Source organism: Myodes glareolus, chromosome 15 (genome assembly GCF_982192425.1).
Source record: "Myodes glareolus chromosome 15, mMyoGla1.1, whole genome shotgun sequence".
Taxonomy (NCBI): domain Eukaryota; kingdom Metazoa; phylum Chordata; class Mammalia; order Rodentia; family Cricetidae; genus Myodes; species Myodes glareolus.
In genome coordinates this window covers 26,300,679-26,312,831 of record NC_142040.1, presented here as the reverse complement: position 1 = coordinate 26,312,831, position 12,153 = coordinate 26,300,679, and the positions used below count along the sequence as shown (strand labels likewise).

At 43.7% G+C, this 12,153-nt stretch overlaps 1 protein-coding gene across 1 annotated transcript in view; it reads left to right on the top strand.

The window, feature by feature from the left end:
* Positions 1 to 3,180: 3,180 nt before the first annotated feature.
* Positions 3,181 to 12,153, top strand: part of Fcho2 (FCH and mu domain containing endocytic adaptor 2) — a 117,251-nt gene continuing 108,278 nt past the window's right edge. The window contains exon 1 of the mRNA XM_087896819.1: positions 3,181 to 3,241. The gene's annotated coding sequence lies outside the window, so the exon portion shown is untranslated. The remainder of the gene's footprint in view (positions 3,242 to 12,153) is intronic.

The window sequence follows — 12,153 nt, the reverse complement described above, 5'->3', positions numbered from 1 at the left end:
CTCTCCATAAAATTTTACTCCATTAAATGAGCACAAAACATGCAGGATTATAATCATGGAGACCAGCCAAATATGTTAGCACATGTGGGTGATCTCAACACTCAAGAAGCTGCGATTGTTGACTTGTGAGTTCAAGACCAGCCTGGGGTACAAAGCAAGACTCTGATAAAAAGGGGATGGATAAAGCATGAAGTCATATTTTTATTTATGTTGATTAAACATGAGATATCAGAGTCTGGGGAAAACTGGAAAGAAAACATAAATTTGCCCATGTTAACCAGTGAGAAGTCACACAAAGCAACATATACACTGTACACAATGTAAACACAGGTAGGCAGACCATAACTTTAAAACACGAAAAACTGTACACATTCAAAAAGATTGGAAAGAATTATTATGAAAGATAAGTTCATGAATGCATGATTGGTATCTTTCAGTAGAAGCAGTATATAATACATAAGATAGTCACTTGTTGCCAGGCCATGGTGGTGTTTGCCTTAATCCCAGCACAGGCTGGATAGAGGCAGGCAGACGTCTGTGAGTTCGAGGCCAGTCTGGTCTACAAAGCTAATTCTATAACAGTTAAGGCTACACAAAGAAACCCTGTCTCAGAAAACAAAAAAGATATTGATTTGTTAATTTAAAATATTTAATATAAAATTCAAAAGAACAGTCCAGACATAATGATAGCAACTGATCAAAGAGGCATAGTTCCTCACTGACAAACAAAAGTCCACACTTCCTCAGAGCTGAATAAATGGCCAGAATCCTTGAACCTCTGTGTGGGCAGAAGACATCTTACTTGGAATATTTGCTACAGCCATTTACCTTAGGGAGACTTAGCTTTCTGTCATCGTAGTACCGCTTTCGGGGATGTACTGTGATGGTTTAGTCTACCTTAGCTTGTCCAGGGTCACACAATAAAGCATGCGAGGCATCTTTAACAACATAGATTTTAATAAATGTATTTGATTCTTAAGAAAATAGATCAGGAGCTGTAGAGATGACTCAGTGGTTAAGAGTAGTTATTGTTCTTGCAGAGGACCTAGGTTCGGTTCCCAGCATCCATATGATGGCTCATGGTCATCTTCAACTCCAGGACCAGGGGATGTGATGCCCTGTCTGACTTTCATTGACACTGAGCACACATGTGGCACATACATAGTAGGCAAAACACTCACACATGAATCTTTTAAAATATATAATCTTTTATGCAAGAAGGTTTATAAGTTAAAACAATTCAGGCTGGAATTTAGGGATTTGGCTTTTTAATTATGTATCCGTGTGGGTATGGACACAAGAGAAAAGTGCCTGCAGAGGCCAGAAGAGGGTGTCGGGTCCCTTGGAGCTGGAGTAACAAATGGTTGTGGGCTGCTGAACTGGGGTCTTAGGACCCTAACTTGGGTCTTCTGAAAGAACATTATGTGTCCTTAGCCACTGTCCTAGGCTGGCGTTTAGAAGTCACATATATTAATGCTTGGAATAGTAGACTACTATAGGCAGAGTTTTCCTGTCCTGGCAGCACTCCCAAATAACCACATGAAAAATTAATACTGATTGTAAATGCTCAGCCAATAGCTTAGGCTTATTACTAGCTAACTCTTACACTTTAAACTAACCCATATTTATTGTCTATACTTTGCCATGTGACTTGGTACCTTTTCTCAGTATGGCACACCCATCTTGTTTCTCTCTGCATCTGCTGGCATCTCTCCTGACTCTGCCCTTCTTCATCCCATCCTAGTTTGGTTGTCCTGCCGATACTTCCTGCTTAACTATCAGCCAGTCAACTTTTTTATTAAACCAATTCGAGTAACAAATCTTTACAGTCTACAAAAGGATTATTCCACACCAGACTATTACTAAAATCAAGGAAATAAAGTATTAACTAGTAATTTTACACGATTGACAACATTTAAGTTGTCATTGAAGTAAAAAGCCAAAATGAGGGCTGGGGAGATGACCCAGAGGTAAAGAGCATTGACTACTCTTTATGAGGCCCTGAGTTCAATTCTCCCCCCACCCCCCCACCCTCCCCACCCCCCCCCCCCCCCCCCCCCCGCAACCACATGGTGGCTCACAGCCATCTATAACGAGATCTGGTGCCCTCTTCTGGATGTAGGCAAACATGCAGACAGAACATTGTGTACATAATAAATAAATAAATCTTTAAAAACAAATCCAAAACCTTTGTTTATTTGTTTGTTTGTTTATTGTGCTCAGAACTGAACCCAGGGTCTTGTGTATGCTTGGTGAGCTCTACCACTGAATTACATTCCCAGCCCAGGAAAATTTTTTCATTTTTGTTCGTTTTTATCATATACACTCATCACCTTTGTAGTGATATTTCCTTTTTTTCATATTAAACACCCAAACCAGACTCATATGTTTGGTTACAGCACTAACGTTTAATCCCAGAGCTACCACCATTTTCTTTTAACATCTGGGTAAAATTTCTTTTAATATAAAAGTTTATCTGTTTTTAATTACGTATTTTTCACAAAGAAAAATTATGAGGTACAAAAGCCAATCTCCTTTTTTTAGACTGTGTATCTGACTGTGAGACCGGGTCTCACTGTGTAGGCCAGGATGGTTATGGACGCACAGAGAGCCTTCTATCCGCCTCTGCCTGAGTGCTAGGATTAAAGGCCTATCAGACCCCACCTGACAAAAATTTCAAAAAATCTTTATTTATGTGGTGTCCAGAAGAGTGCACCAGAACTCCTGGAGCTGGAGTCTGCTGTACGTGCTGAGAGTCACACCCCAGTCCTCTAGAAGAGCAGTCCACACACTTAACCACTGAGCTGTAGTGGCATTTCATTTGGATTCTAATAAATAAAGCTTGAAAGAGATCAGAGCATAAAACAGCCCCACTGGTCAGGTCAGCCTTACAGACCAGGCAGCAGTAACACACACCTTTAATAGTTGCCATAGAAACTGGGTGGTGCATGCTTTTAAACCCAGTGGTGTATGACTTTAATTCCAGCGCTAGAGAGGATTATAAAACGGGAGGAGACAGCTCTCAGACATAGTCTTGGTGCGGGAGAATTGTCTGTATTCTGTCAATCATGTTTTAAATAAAACGCTGATTGGCCAGGCAGGAGGTGTAGGCAGGAAAACCAGACAGGAAGTGGAAATAATGCAAGGAGAGCAGGAGAATTCTCGGGAGGAGGAAGTTGATTCCTCCCACTCCTGTCCAGATCACCGAAGCAGTAGGATATGAGCTGCCTCACTGAAAAAGGTACTGTGCCACATGGCTAAAATAGATCAGAAAAATGGGTTAATCAAGATGTGAGAGTTAGCTAATAAGTAGCCTGACCTAAAGGGCCAATCAGCTTTATAACTTACAGAGATTTCAGTGTGATTTTTCACTGGGACTAAATAGCTGGGGGGCCGGACGGGACAGAAAACCCCCAACAAGCAGGCCCCCTCATGTTACATAGTCTCATTCTGAGATTCCTGGAGGCAAGATCGCCATTTCGAACTGAGGTAGAAGAAAGAGCCAGTGGTTGGCTGTTTTGCTTTTCGGATCTTCAGGTTGAACCCCAGTATCTGTCTCTGGGTTTTTATTAAACATGCTTCACTGAGCCGTCTCTCCAGCTTTTCAACCTCGATTTCTTTCCCCTTTGTTTGTTTTTTCGAGGCAGCGTTTCTTTCTCTATGTATCTCTGGTTGTCCTGGGAACTATAGACCAGGCTGACTTCAAACTCAGAGACTCACCCGCTTCTGTCTTCTGAGAGCTGGGATTAAAGGGGTGTGCCACCACACCCGACTTTTGATCTCTTGTCCAATACTGTCACCTAGTTCACCTCTTCAAAGAATCATTGTCACCTCTTGCATACATATCCTTTGCTCTAGAGACAGTATATTTATTCGAAGAAGGTAGGTATTAAAATATACATGGATTGTGAGTGTACGTGTCTGGATACACATTAAAATGTTTATAATCAAACAGACTTCTTTTTTTTTTTTTTTTGGTTTTTCGAGACAGGGTTTCTCTGTGGTTTTGGAGCCTGTCCTGGAACTAGTTCTTGTAGACCAGGCTGGCCTCGAACTCACCTAGATCCGCCTGCCTCTGCCTCCCGAGTGCTGAGATTAAAGGCGTGCACCACCACCGCCCGGCCCAAACAGACTTCTTTTTAAAGTATGTGGTACATAGTGTGTTGTGGATTTGTTCTTTCCCTTTTTTTAATGGGTTTTTGAGACAGTTTCTGTATGTAACAGCTCTGGCGGTCCAGGAACTTGCTTTGTAGACCAGGCTGGCCTCAAACTCAGAGAGATCTGCCTGCCTCTGCCTTCAGTGCTGGGATCAAAGGCAGGTGTCACTATGCTTGACCTGCCATGTTTTTTCTATGATGTAATGCATCAAATCTAGTGGTATGCTGGCGATGTTTAACGACCTGCTAACGTACACTTCTATAATCTATTTTCACATCACAGCAAAATGGATCTTCTAAGCATTTGGTCATAACATTTCTGAAAACCCTATGACCTCCCAAGGCTCTTTAAAACCCCATCAGAAGTATTCTTCCAGGCCCTCGGCCCTCTGTCCCTGACTTTATTGTTTGCCTCATTTTCTCCAACTTAGACTTTGCTTTTCTGCCTGGCAGGGTCTTGTGGACACCACAGGACTCTTTCCTTCCCTCTCCTCCTATAGGTCTATGCTGGATACACTCTCTGAAGTCGCCCCTTGCTCCCTATTCTTAACAGTACTGATCACTCTCCATTGCTTACATTACACAATACAGGCACTATTTCAGAGCGTTACATGTTTTGGTTCATTATAGCAACTCTTTGAAGTCGGCACTATTATCTCTACTTTACGGCTGTGCAGCCTGAGTCATACACATGGTTAAGCAATATTCCTAAGGTCAGAGAGCTCACGAGTGGCAGCCTCGATATTAACCCAGGCAGTTTCATTTGACAGCCATCCCCTATCTGATCCCTCATTTGTTATTTAAAAATCGAGACAACACAAAATGAAGACTTACTATTGCATTGAAGGGGACTCAGGTCCTCACATTTGCTTGGCGTGTGCTCTACCACTGACCCCATTTCACAGTCCTCGCCTCAACACCTTTGGAGACAGGTAGCCTAGCAAAGTGTGATCTTTACACCTCACCCTCCTGGTACTAGGAGTGTGCACAGCAGAGGGGTGGTGGTGGCACAGGCCTCTAATCCCAGCACTAGGGAGTTCAAGGTCACCCTGGACTACAGAGAGAGTTCCAGGACATCCAGGGCTATATAGAAAAACCCTGTCTTGAAAAATAGAATAAGCTGGGCGGTGGTGATGCATGCCTTTAATCCCAGCACTCGAGAGGCAGAGGCAGGTGAATCTCTCTGAGTTCGAGGCAAACCTGGTCTACAAGAGCTAGTTCCAGGACAGGTTCCAAAGCTACAGAGAAACCCTGTCTCAAAAAACCAAAAGAAAGAAAGAAAGAAAAACAGAACAAAACAAAAAGAGAGGAAGAGAGGGAAAGATGAAGGGAGGAAGAGAGAGAAAGAAAGAAAGAGAGTGTGTGTGCTTAACATTTCTGGCCTGCCTACATTAGTTCTTATTTGAAAAATATGTATTTATCATATTTGTACAGTGTGGAAAGCCTAATATATGCATTACCTCACATACTTATTTTCATGTGTGTAGTGAGAACAATTAAAATCTATCCCTGGGCCTGGGGGTTGCAGCACACTTGCCTAACACTGATCCTCAGCACTGAAAATGAAAGGCTCAGTGATTTTGAAAAGTACAACGTATTGTTCCCAACTGTCCCCACCCTGTATGGATCACTATTCAATACAAGGCTATACTGCTGCTGCCCTCTTATGTTTTAACATTGTACTTACTTATCAGCCTCTGAGGTATCCACTCACAGACATTGTACTATGCATTCCCTTGTCTATTCCCTCTGGCTGGGAGAACTCTGGGAACAGGATTCACCTGTCCTGTCCACTCACCTTGGATGTGAGAAATGTTTGTGGACTGAGCCGGCAGCTGGAGCTGTTAAGTTGCACAGTCTTACCCCTAAACACGGAAGCCCATGCATGAAGTGAAAAATAGCAGATGTTGCATTTTTGTTTTGTAATTAATTTTATTTTATATGCATTGGTGTTTTGCCTGTATGTGTGTCTGTGTAAGGGTGCTCGGTCCCTGGAATGGAAGTTACAGACAGTTGTGAGTTGTCATGTGGGTGCTGGGGATTGAACGTGGGTCCTCTGGAAGAGCAGCCAGTGCTCTTTAGAGCTCAACCCTGGGATGCTGCATTTTTAAGGAGCAAAGAAATGAACAGCCATCAACATGCACACAGCAACACTGGTCAAATGCATACATGCAGGGGGAGAGCACGAAGACAGAAACAGAGGCTACGGCTTTTGCCCCTAGATATCCACTGAAGGGATACATCCATCAGTTACCTATGGAGAAAAGAAATAGAAGGGACATTATAGCAAGAATGATGTTTCAGTGACATTCTTTTCTAGGAAGGCATATTTGAAGCCAACTTTGAATAAAGGAAAGAAGTGATTTTAGCTGGCATGTGGGAGGTAGGAAGGAAAAAAAACAACAACCTATATTTTATGGGCCTAAATGGAGAAAGGAAAAAAAAAAGTTGGTGACAGTGTATGTTCTTGAAACACAGTAAAGAAAAAAATATTAAGGCAGATATATAAAAACTAGGACCCAAAATGTCATTTCCTTAATTTGTGTGTGTGTGTGTGTGTGTGTGTGTGTGTGTGTGTTTGTGTGTGTATGCTGGATAGGTGCTCTATGCACCAAGCTATACTTCAACCTTCCTGCATTTGAACCTAGTCTAGTTGACTTTGTGTGCCCCCCACCTCCCTTGCAAAGGATTATGTAAACAATGTGGTAGTTGTTCTTCAGGGTTTTGATGAAGAGCAGCAGTCACAGTTACAGGCTCATTTTCTGTTTCCTTCTTCAGTGCTTTGGACCCCACTTCCCAGCCTCCCACATGCTAAGCATACACTTTACCATGGAGCTGCATCTCCAACACAGAGGGACCAGTTTTTAATACAATTACCAGATGTCCTGTTTAGGGTGGGCCGGCCCTATATTTTTATTAGACTTTGAGTTTTTGAACAATTACACTTTAGAGCCAACAGTAAGGAGACAAAAGCTTTTTAAACAGGATGTTGTAAACAAATGTCTTTAAATTTTTGTGGGATCCTTTTTAGCATTCATATCCGCATCATATTACCTGGATTTAGGGATAATAAAATTCAGAAATTAAAGTCCTGGATGCATGTTTAGTTTTCTCCCAATGTTCCCTTTTTCAGCCTGTTTTGGTGTTCAAGGTCTCACTTCCTTGAGTAATAATTCCCCACTAACACTTTGCCTATGACTCTTTGTGTGTTCCTGTTGGGGAAGCGGGGTGGGAGTAGGGCACAGGTCAACCTTGGGTGTCCTTCCTTGGGCCGCTCCAGTGCTGGGCTTATAAACACATAGCATCATACATGGCTCTTTTTATGTGGTTTCTGGGGATCAAATTGTGGTTTATGTTTTGACAGCAAGCACTCACTGACTGAGCCGCCTTCCCAGCCCCTGCACCAGCCCTTCCTCACTCCCATTTACTTGTCATGAAACCTTAGGCAACTCTTAATTTTCTGCAGCATATTTCTCATTACAGGAAGCATTTGAAGCGACACCAATATGAATTCTTGCCTCTCCCAAGGAAGGAAATACATTTAAAGATGCCTCCAGAAAGGGGCACACATTTATAGATAGTATTTTAGTGGTGTTTACTTCAAGAAAATCATTAAAGGCAAATACACTTCATTTTCATACTGAAGCTCAAGTTGCATGCCCAAATGTCTTTTTCTTTTGCGACTCACAGTGTAAGGATTGTGAGTAGAAATGTGGGCTATAGTACCGAGGAAAATGGGTCTGTGGAGGTAAAGGCAAAGAAACTCCAGGAGAGGGAGGGAGAAGAGAGCGCGCAGACGTTCATATGCCTGCATCTAAACCATTTTTCTTCCTAATTCAAAAGGCCAGACAGAATGAAATGAAGGAAAACAGGACATCTGTACCACTACTTCCAAGGCTTAGGGATCACTGAAGAAGCGGGGCTGGAAGTGATGTAAGAACCTGAGGCTAAGGAAGAACCTGAGGCTAAGGCTGGGAAATGTAGTCTTCTGGGCACAGTACAGTGAACCCTCACAGCAGCCATGGTTGTCTGCAGTGGGACACAAGACCAGGCCTACCAGCACTTGGGAGGCAGAGGCAGGTGGACCTCTGTGAGTTCTGGTCTACAGAGTGAGTTCCAGACCAGCCAGGGCTACACAGAGACACCCCTCCCCACCCCGACACACCCTCACCCCATCTAGAGAAAACAAACAAAGAAACAAACAAACAGGGCCCCACCCTTCCCACTGAAAGAATAGCGAGAAAGGTTCTAGGGAAGGGACAGTCATTGTGTCTGGCTGTGTACCCACTGAGGACTCTAGGGACAGCAGGGACCTCACAGAATTCATCTGCATTTAATGAAGGATGGTTTTAATGAAGGAAGGATTTTAATATGCAGAATTAAGATAGAACAGAAAGCCACCTTTCTCTGACTGATTGTCAAGACCCTGAGATGCCAGGGAAGAGTTTCAAACCCATGGTCATGCAAATGATCCTGGCTAAACTCAGTGGATTTAAAAAAAAAGACTGAATCTGAATCTGGAAAAGGAACTTGGGGGGGGTATAGGAGCGAGGAGATATTAGAAAGGATGGGAGTTACAATAATCATAATGTACTTTATGTGTGTATGGAGTTATTAAAGAATAAATTCAATAAAAATGTTTTACAAAGAAAAACAGAAAACAAAGAAAAAGATCTGGGTATGGTAGTGCATGCCTATAATCCTAGCACATAGGAGGCTGAGACAGAGGATTGCAAATCTGAGTGCAGCTTGGGTTACACTGAAAGACCAAGGAAGAGCCTGGTGGTGGTGCATACCTTGATCCCAGCACTCAGGAGACAGAAGCAGGTGCATCTCAGTTCGAGGACAGCCTGGTCTATAGAGTGAGTTCCAGGACAGCTAAGGCTACACAGAGAAACCCTGTCTCAAACAAAACAAAACAAAACAAAACAAAAAAACCCAGAGAGACAGGGAGAGCAAGGAAGGAGAGGGAGGAAGGGTTAGAAGAAGGGAGGGATAGAGGGAGGTAGGGAGGGCAGGCAGACCATATTTATAGCTTCCACCACAAGCCCTTGCGGAAGCAAGCTGGAGGACGAAGGGGTTACAGAAAATCTGAGTGGGAGAGAGGAAAAGGAATGAAGCTAAAACAGTTCCCAGAAGCTGGCAGGAGAGCGGGAGAGGGAGAGAGAGAGAGAGAGAGAGAGAGAGAGAGAGAGAGAGAGAGAACACACGAGCGAGCATCTATGTGCCTCTCGCACTGGTTAATTAGGGTTGCTTGAATGAACATGAGTTGGGGGCTGTTTTGGAGCAAGGGCAACCTACTAGTGGCTACACCACTGAGGAAAACAAGTCTTCTTCCCTTAGCGACCACTCAGCCAATGGTTCCCCAGGAAGAGATGGAGACCCATGAACCTTTGCCCCATCCATTATGGAATGTGGACAGGCTCCATCTCATGCCAGTAACTAGAGCTGCTATGTGTTCACGCATGCATGAGCCTGCTTAAACTCAGTTTCCAGCACTCCTCCCCATCCTCCTGCTCTTCCGTTCTTTTCATGCCCTGGTCCTTGATGCTTCCTGAGCTGTGCAGAGAGTGATAGTTCATGTAGGACTGAGCTTTCAACAGTCACTTGTTCTCAGCCCTTTGACCAGTTAGGAATCTCTTCAATACCCATTGCTCACTACAAACCAGAGTTCTGAACAAGGCCAAGAGAAGCTCTGGTCCGCGGGAATAAATATAAAAGACAGTTGACACCTTATTCATTTAGCAAAACAATGAAATTTAGCAAAACAATGGGAGAAAGGGTTCTCTCCCATTCCCACCTGAGGCTGCACTCTCCCTAGCCAAGGGCTTTTGCCAAGGTTTGCAGTATCGAACACGGACTTCTTCCTGTGGAACAGGCCTCACACCCAGTCAAACTCAGATTTCTGGATATTGAAAACAAGCGCGCAGCACAGGCAGCTGCTCCAATTAGTGAGAGCATCCTGGTAGATGGCACCCCAGTGATGGGGCGTAAAGGAATAGTAAGCAGTATTTGAGGAAGGGGTCACAGAGATGCCTGGCTCCTTCATAACGTTCCTCTTTTTGTATGAACTAATCCAGTCCCATGAGACCTGCATTAATCCCTTCCAAGGGTAGTGCCCCATGGCCTAATTATTTCCACTAGGCCCACTTCTTAAAGGGTCAAGTATCTTGATATCATCATACTGGAGACTGAGCCTTCAGACGTGAACTCATGGGATAGGACCCGTATCCAAGCCATACCAGCCAGACTCAGATCTGTGTCCAGGCTCCAGAGGATCTGTAAGGACATCTCAGTCTACTTCCCCATTCATTATAGTTCAGCCAGTGGTGCCTCTGGCTCTGGCTGTTCTAGCGTAAGTCCTAGCGCTGTTCAGTCAGCTAGGGAGCTAGCCCTGGAAGTCACTCTGGTTTCCACTCTTCATGGCTCTCCAGTCCTGTGCTAACGGAGGACAACCTTAGTGAATCCAGGACAGTTTCTTGTCACTCCATTATGAAAGACAGTAAGAGGCAGAAAGACTGAGTTCTGTGACAGCTGAAACAAGGATGCGTTCATTCATTCACCGTACATACATGCACTGTTAGCAGCCGTGTGCCAAGCACTGCTCCACATACTTAGTGGAGCCCTTCCACAGTCTCCACCACATCGGACGGTGCCTTTCTCTTATTGGACAAAAGCTGGGTAAGTGGCTACTGCCTACATAAATGAAGGAAAAGAAAGAGCCAGTGAAAGACACTAAAGAACATTAGGCCAAGTTACACTAAACAATGAGAACAAGAATAGTTCTTTACTTTGGATATTGTCATTATATCAAACTAAAATTAAGTATTTAGCAATTACTAGTCTAAATGTTTTTTCATTTGTCTTATTCTTATTTTTGTCCCTTTTGTGAATATTTTTGTGTATTTGTAATTTTAATTTGCTTACCGTGCCATCTTCTGCCTGTCCACCTAACAAAATGACACTTGTGAATGTCTTTAGGTTTTTATCTAAGCCTTTGTGACTCTGTAATATCCCCCTTAGTTCTGAAAGTTCTGTTGGGTTCTCTGTGGCCACTAGCCATGTAAAACCCTGAGCCGGTCAAGTGTTTTACGCTTCTTCCACAGACAGCAAGGTGAGGGATCTCTTGGGGAGAATAATCTCATTCTAGAGGGAGGGATGGTGCTGCATTTAATGGCTGCCAGTCCCCCGGGGCCAGAGAGAGAAGTGTGCCTGGCTGTATTTTCAGAACAGAGGCGGGCGGCTATGCAGAGGGCTGCACTGAATTTTCTTCTGCCATCGGTTCAGTTTGTCTCTACCTCTCCGCCCTCACGGTGCAGCCTGCCTGGCTACCATCTGCTAAATCTTTGCTTTTTCTGTTTTGCATAAAGCTTTTGCTTTCAATATGCTTGTTCTTGAGTAGGAAAAAAGAGAGACAGAGAGAGAGAATTCCAAATCTCGGAGGAGATCTGTCTTCTTCTCCCTTGCAAGCGGGCTTAGCTCTTTTCCTTCTTGTTATTATTGAGTATGATATTGAGAAGGATTCCTGTACCTGCCACAGGATGCTGCCATGTGGGGGGAACAGCAGAGGACAGGTCCACATGAACCTCTCCTGTGTCACTCTCATTGAGGAAAATTACATGGAGAACAAATGGGGAAGTGCTGCTTTGCTTCATGACCGCTCCTCTGAAATGAAACTAGTTTTCAGCATGATTATAAGGAAATAGACTTTGCAACCGAATGTTGACTAATGTGCTTGGAGCTGTAAGTCAGATGGGAAGGTCATATTCATACCAAGGAATGCAAAAGTGGACCTGTCCGATTGTCTAATGGGTCAGGCCTCTGAACTTGGACATCAGCCATCTTTTATAAACCCAAGTATCTAGACTTATTTTATGTAAATCTTCCCGTCTCTCATTTGCTACCACTCATTAAGTTATGATTTAGCAGCCCAGGAATGCTTTGGGTTATGTCTACGCTTGGGTAAGAATTTAATGGAGAACAACAGCCTCTCCCC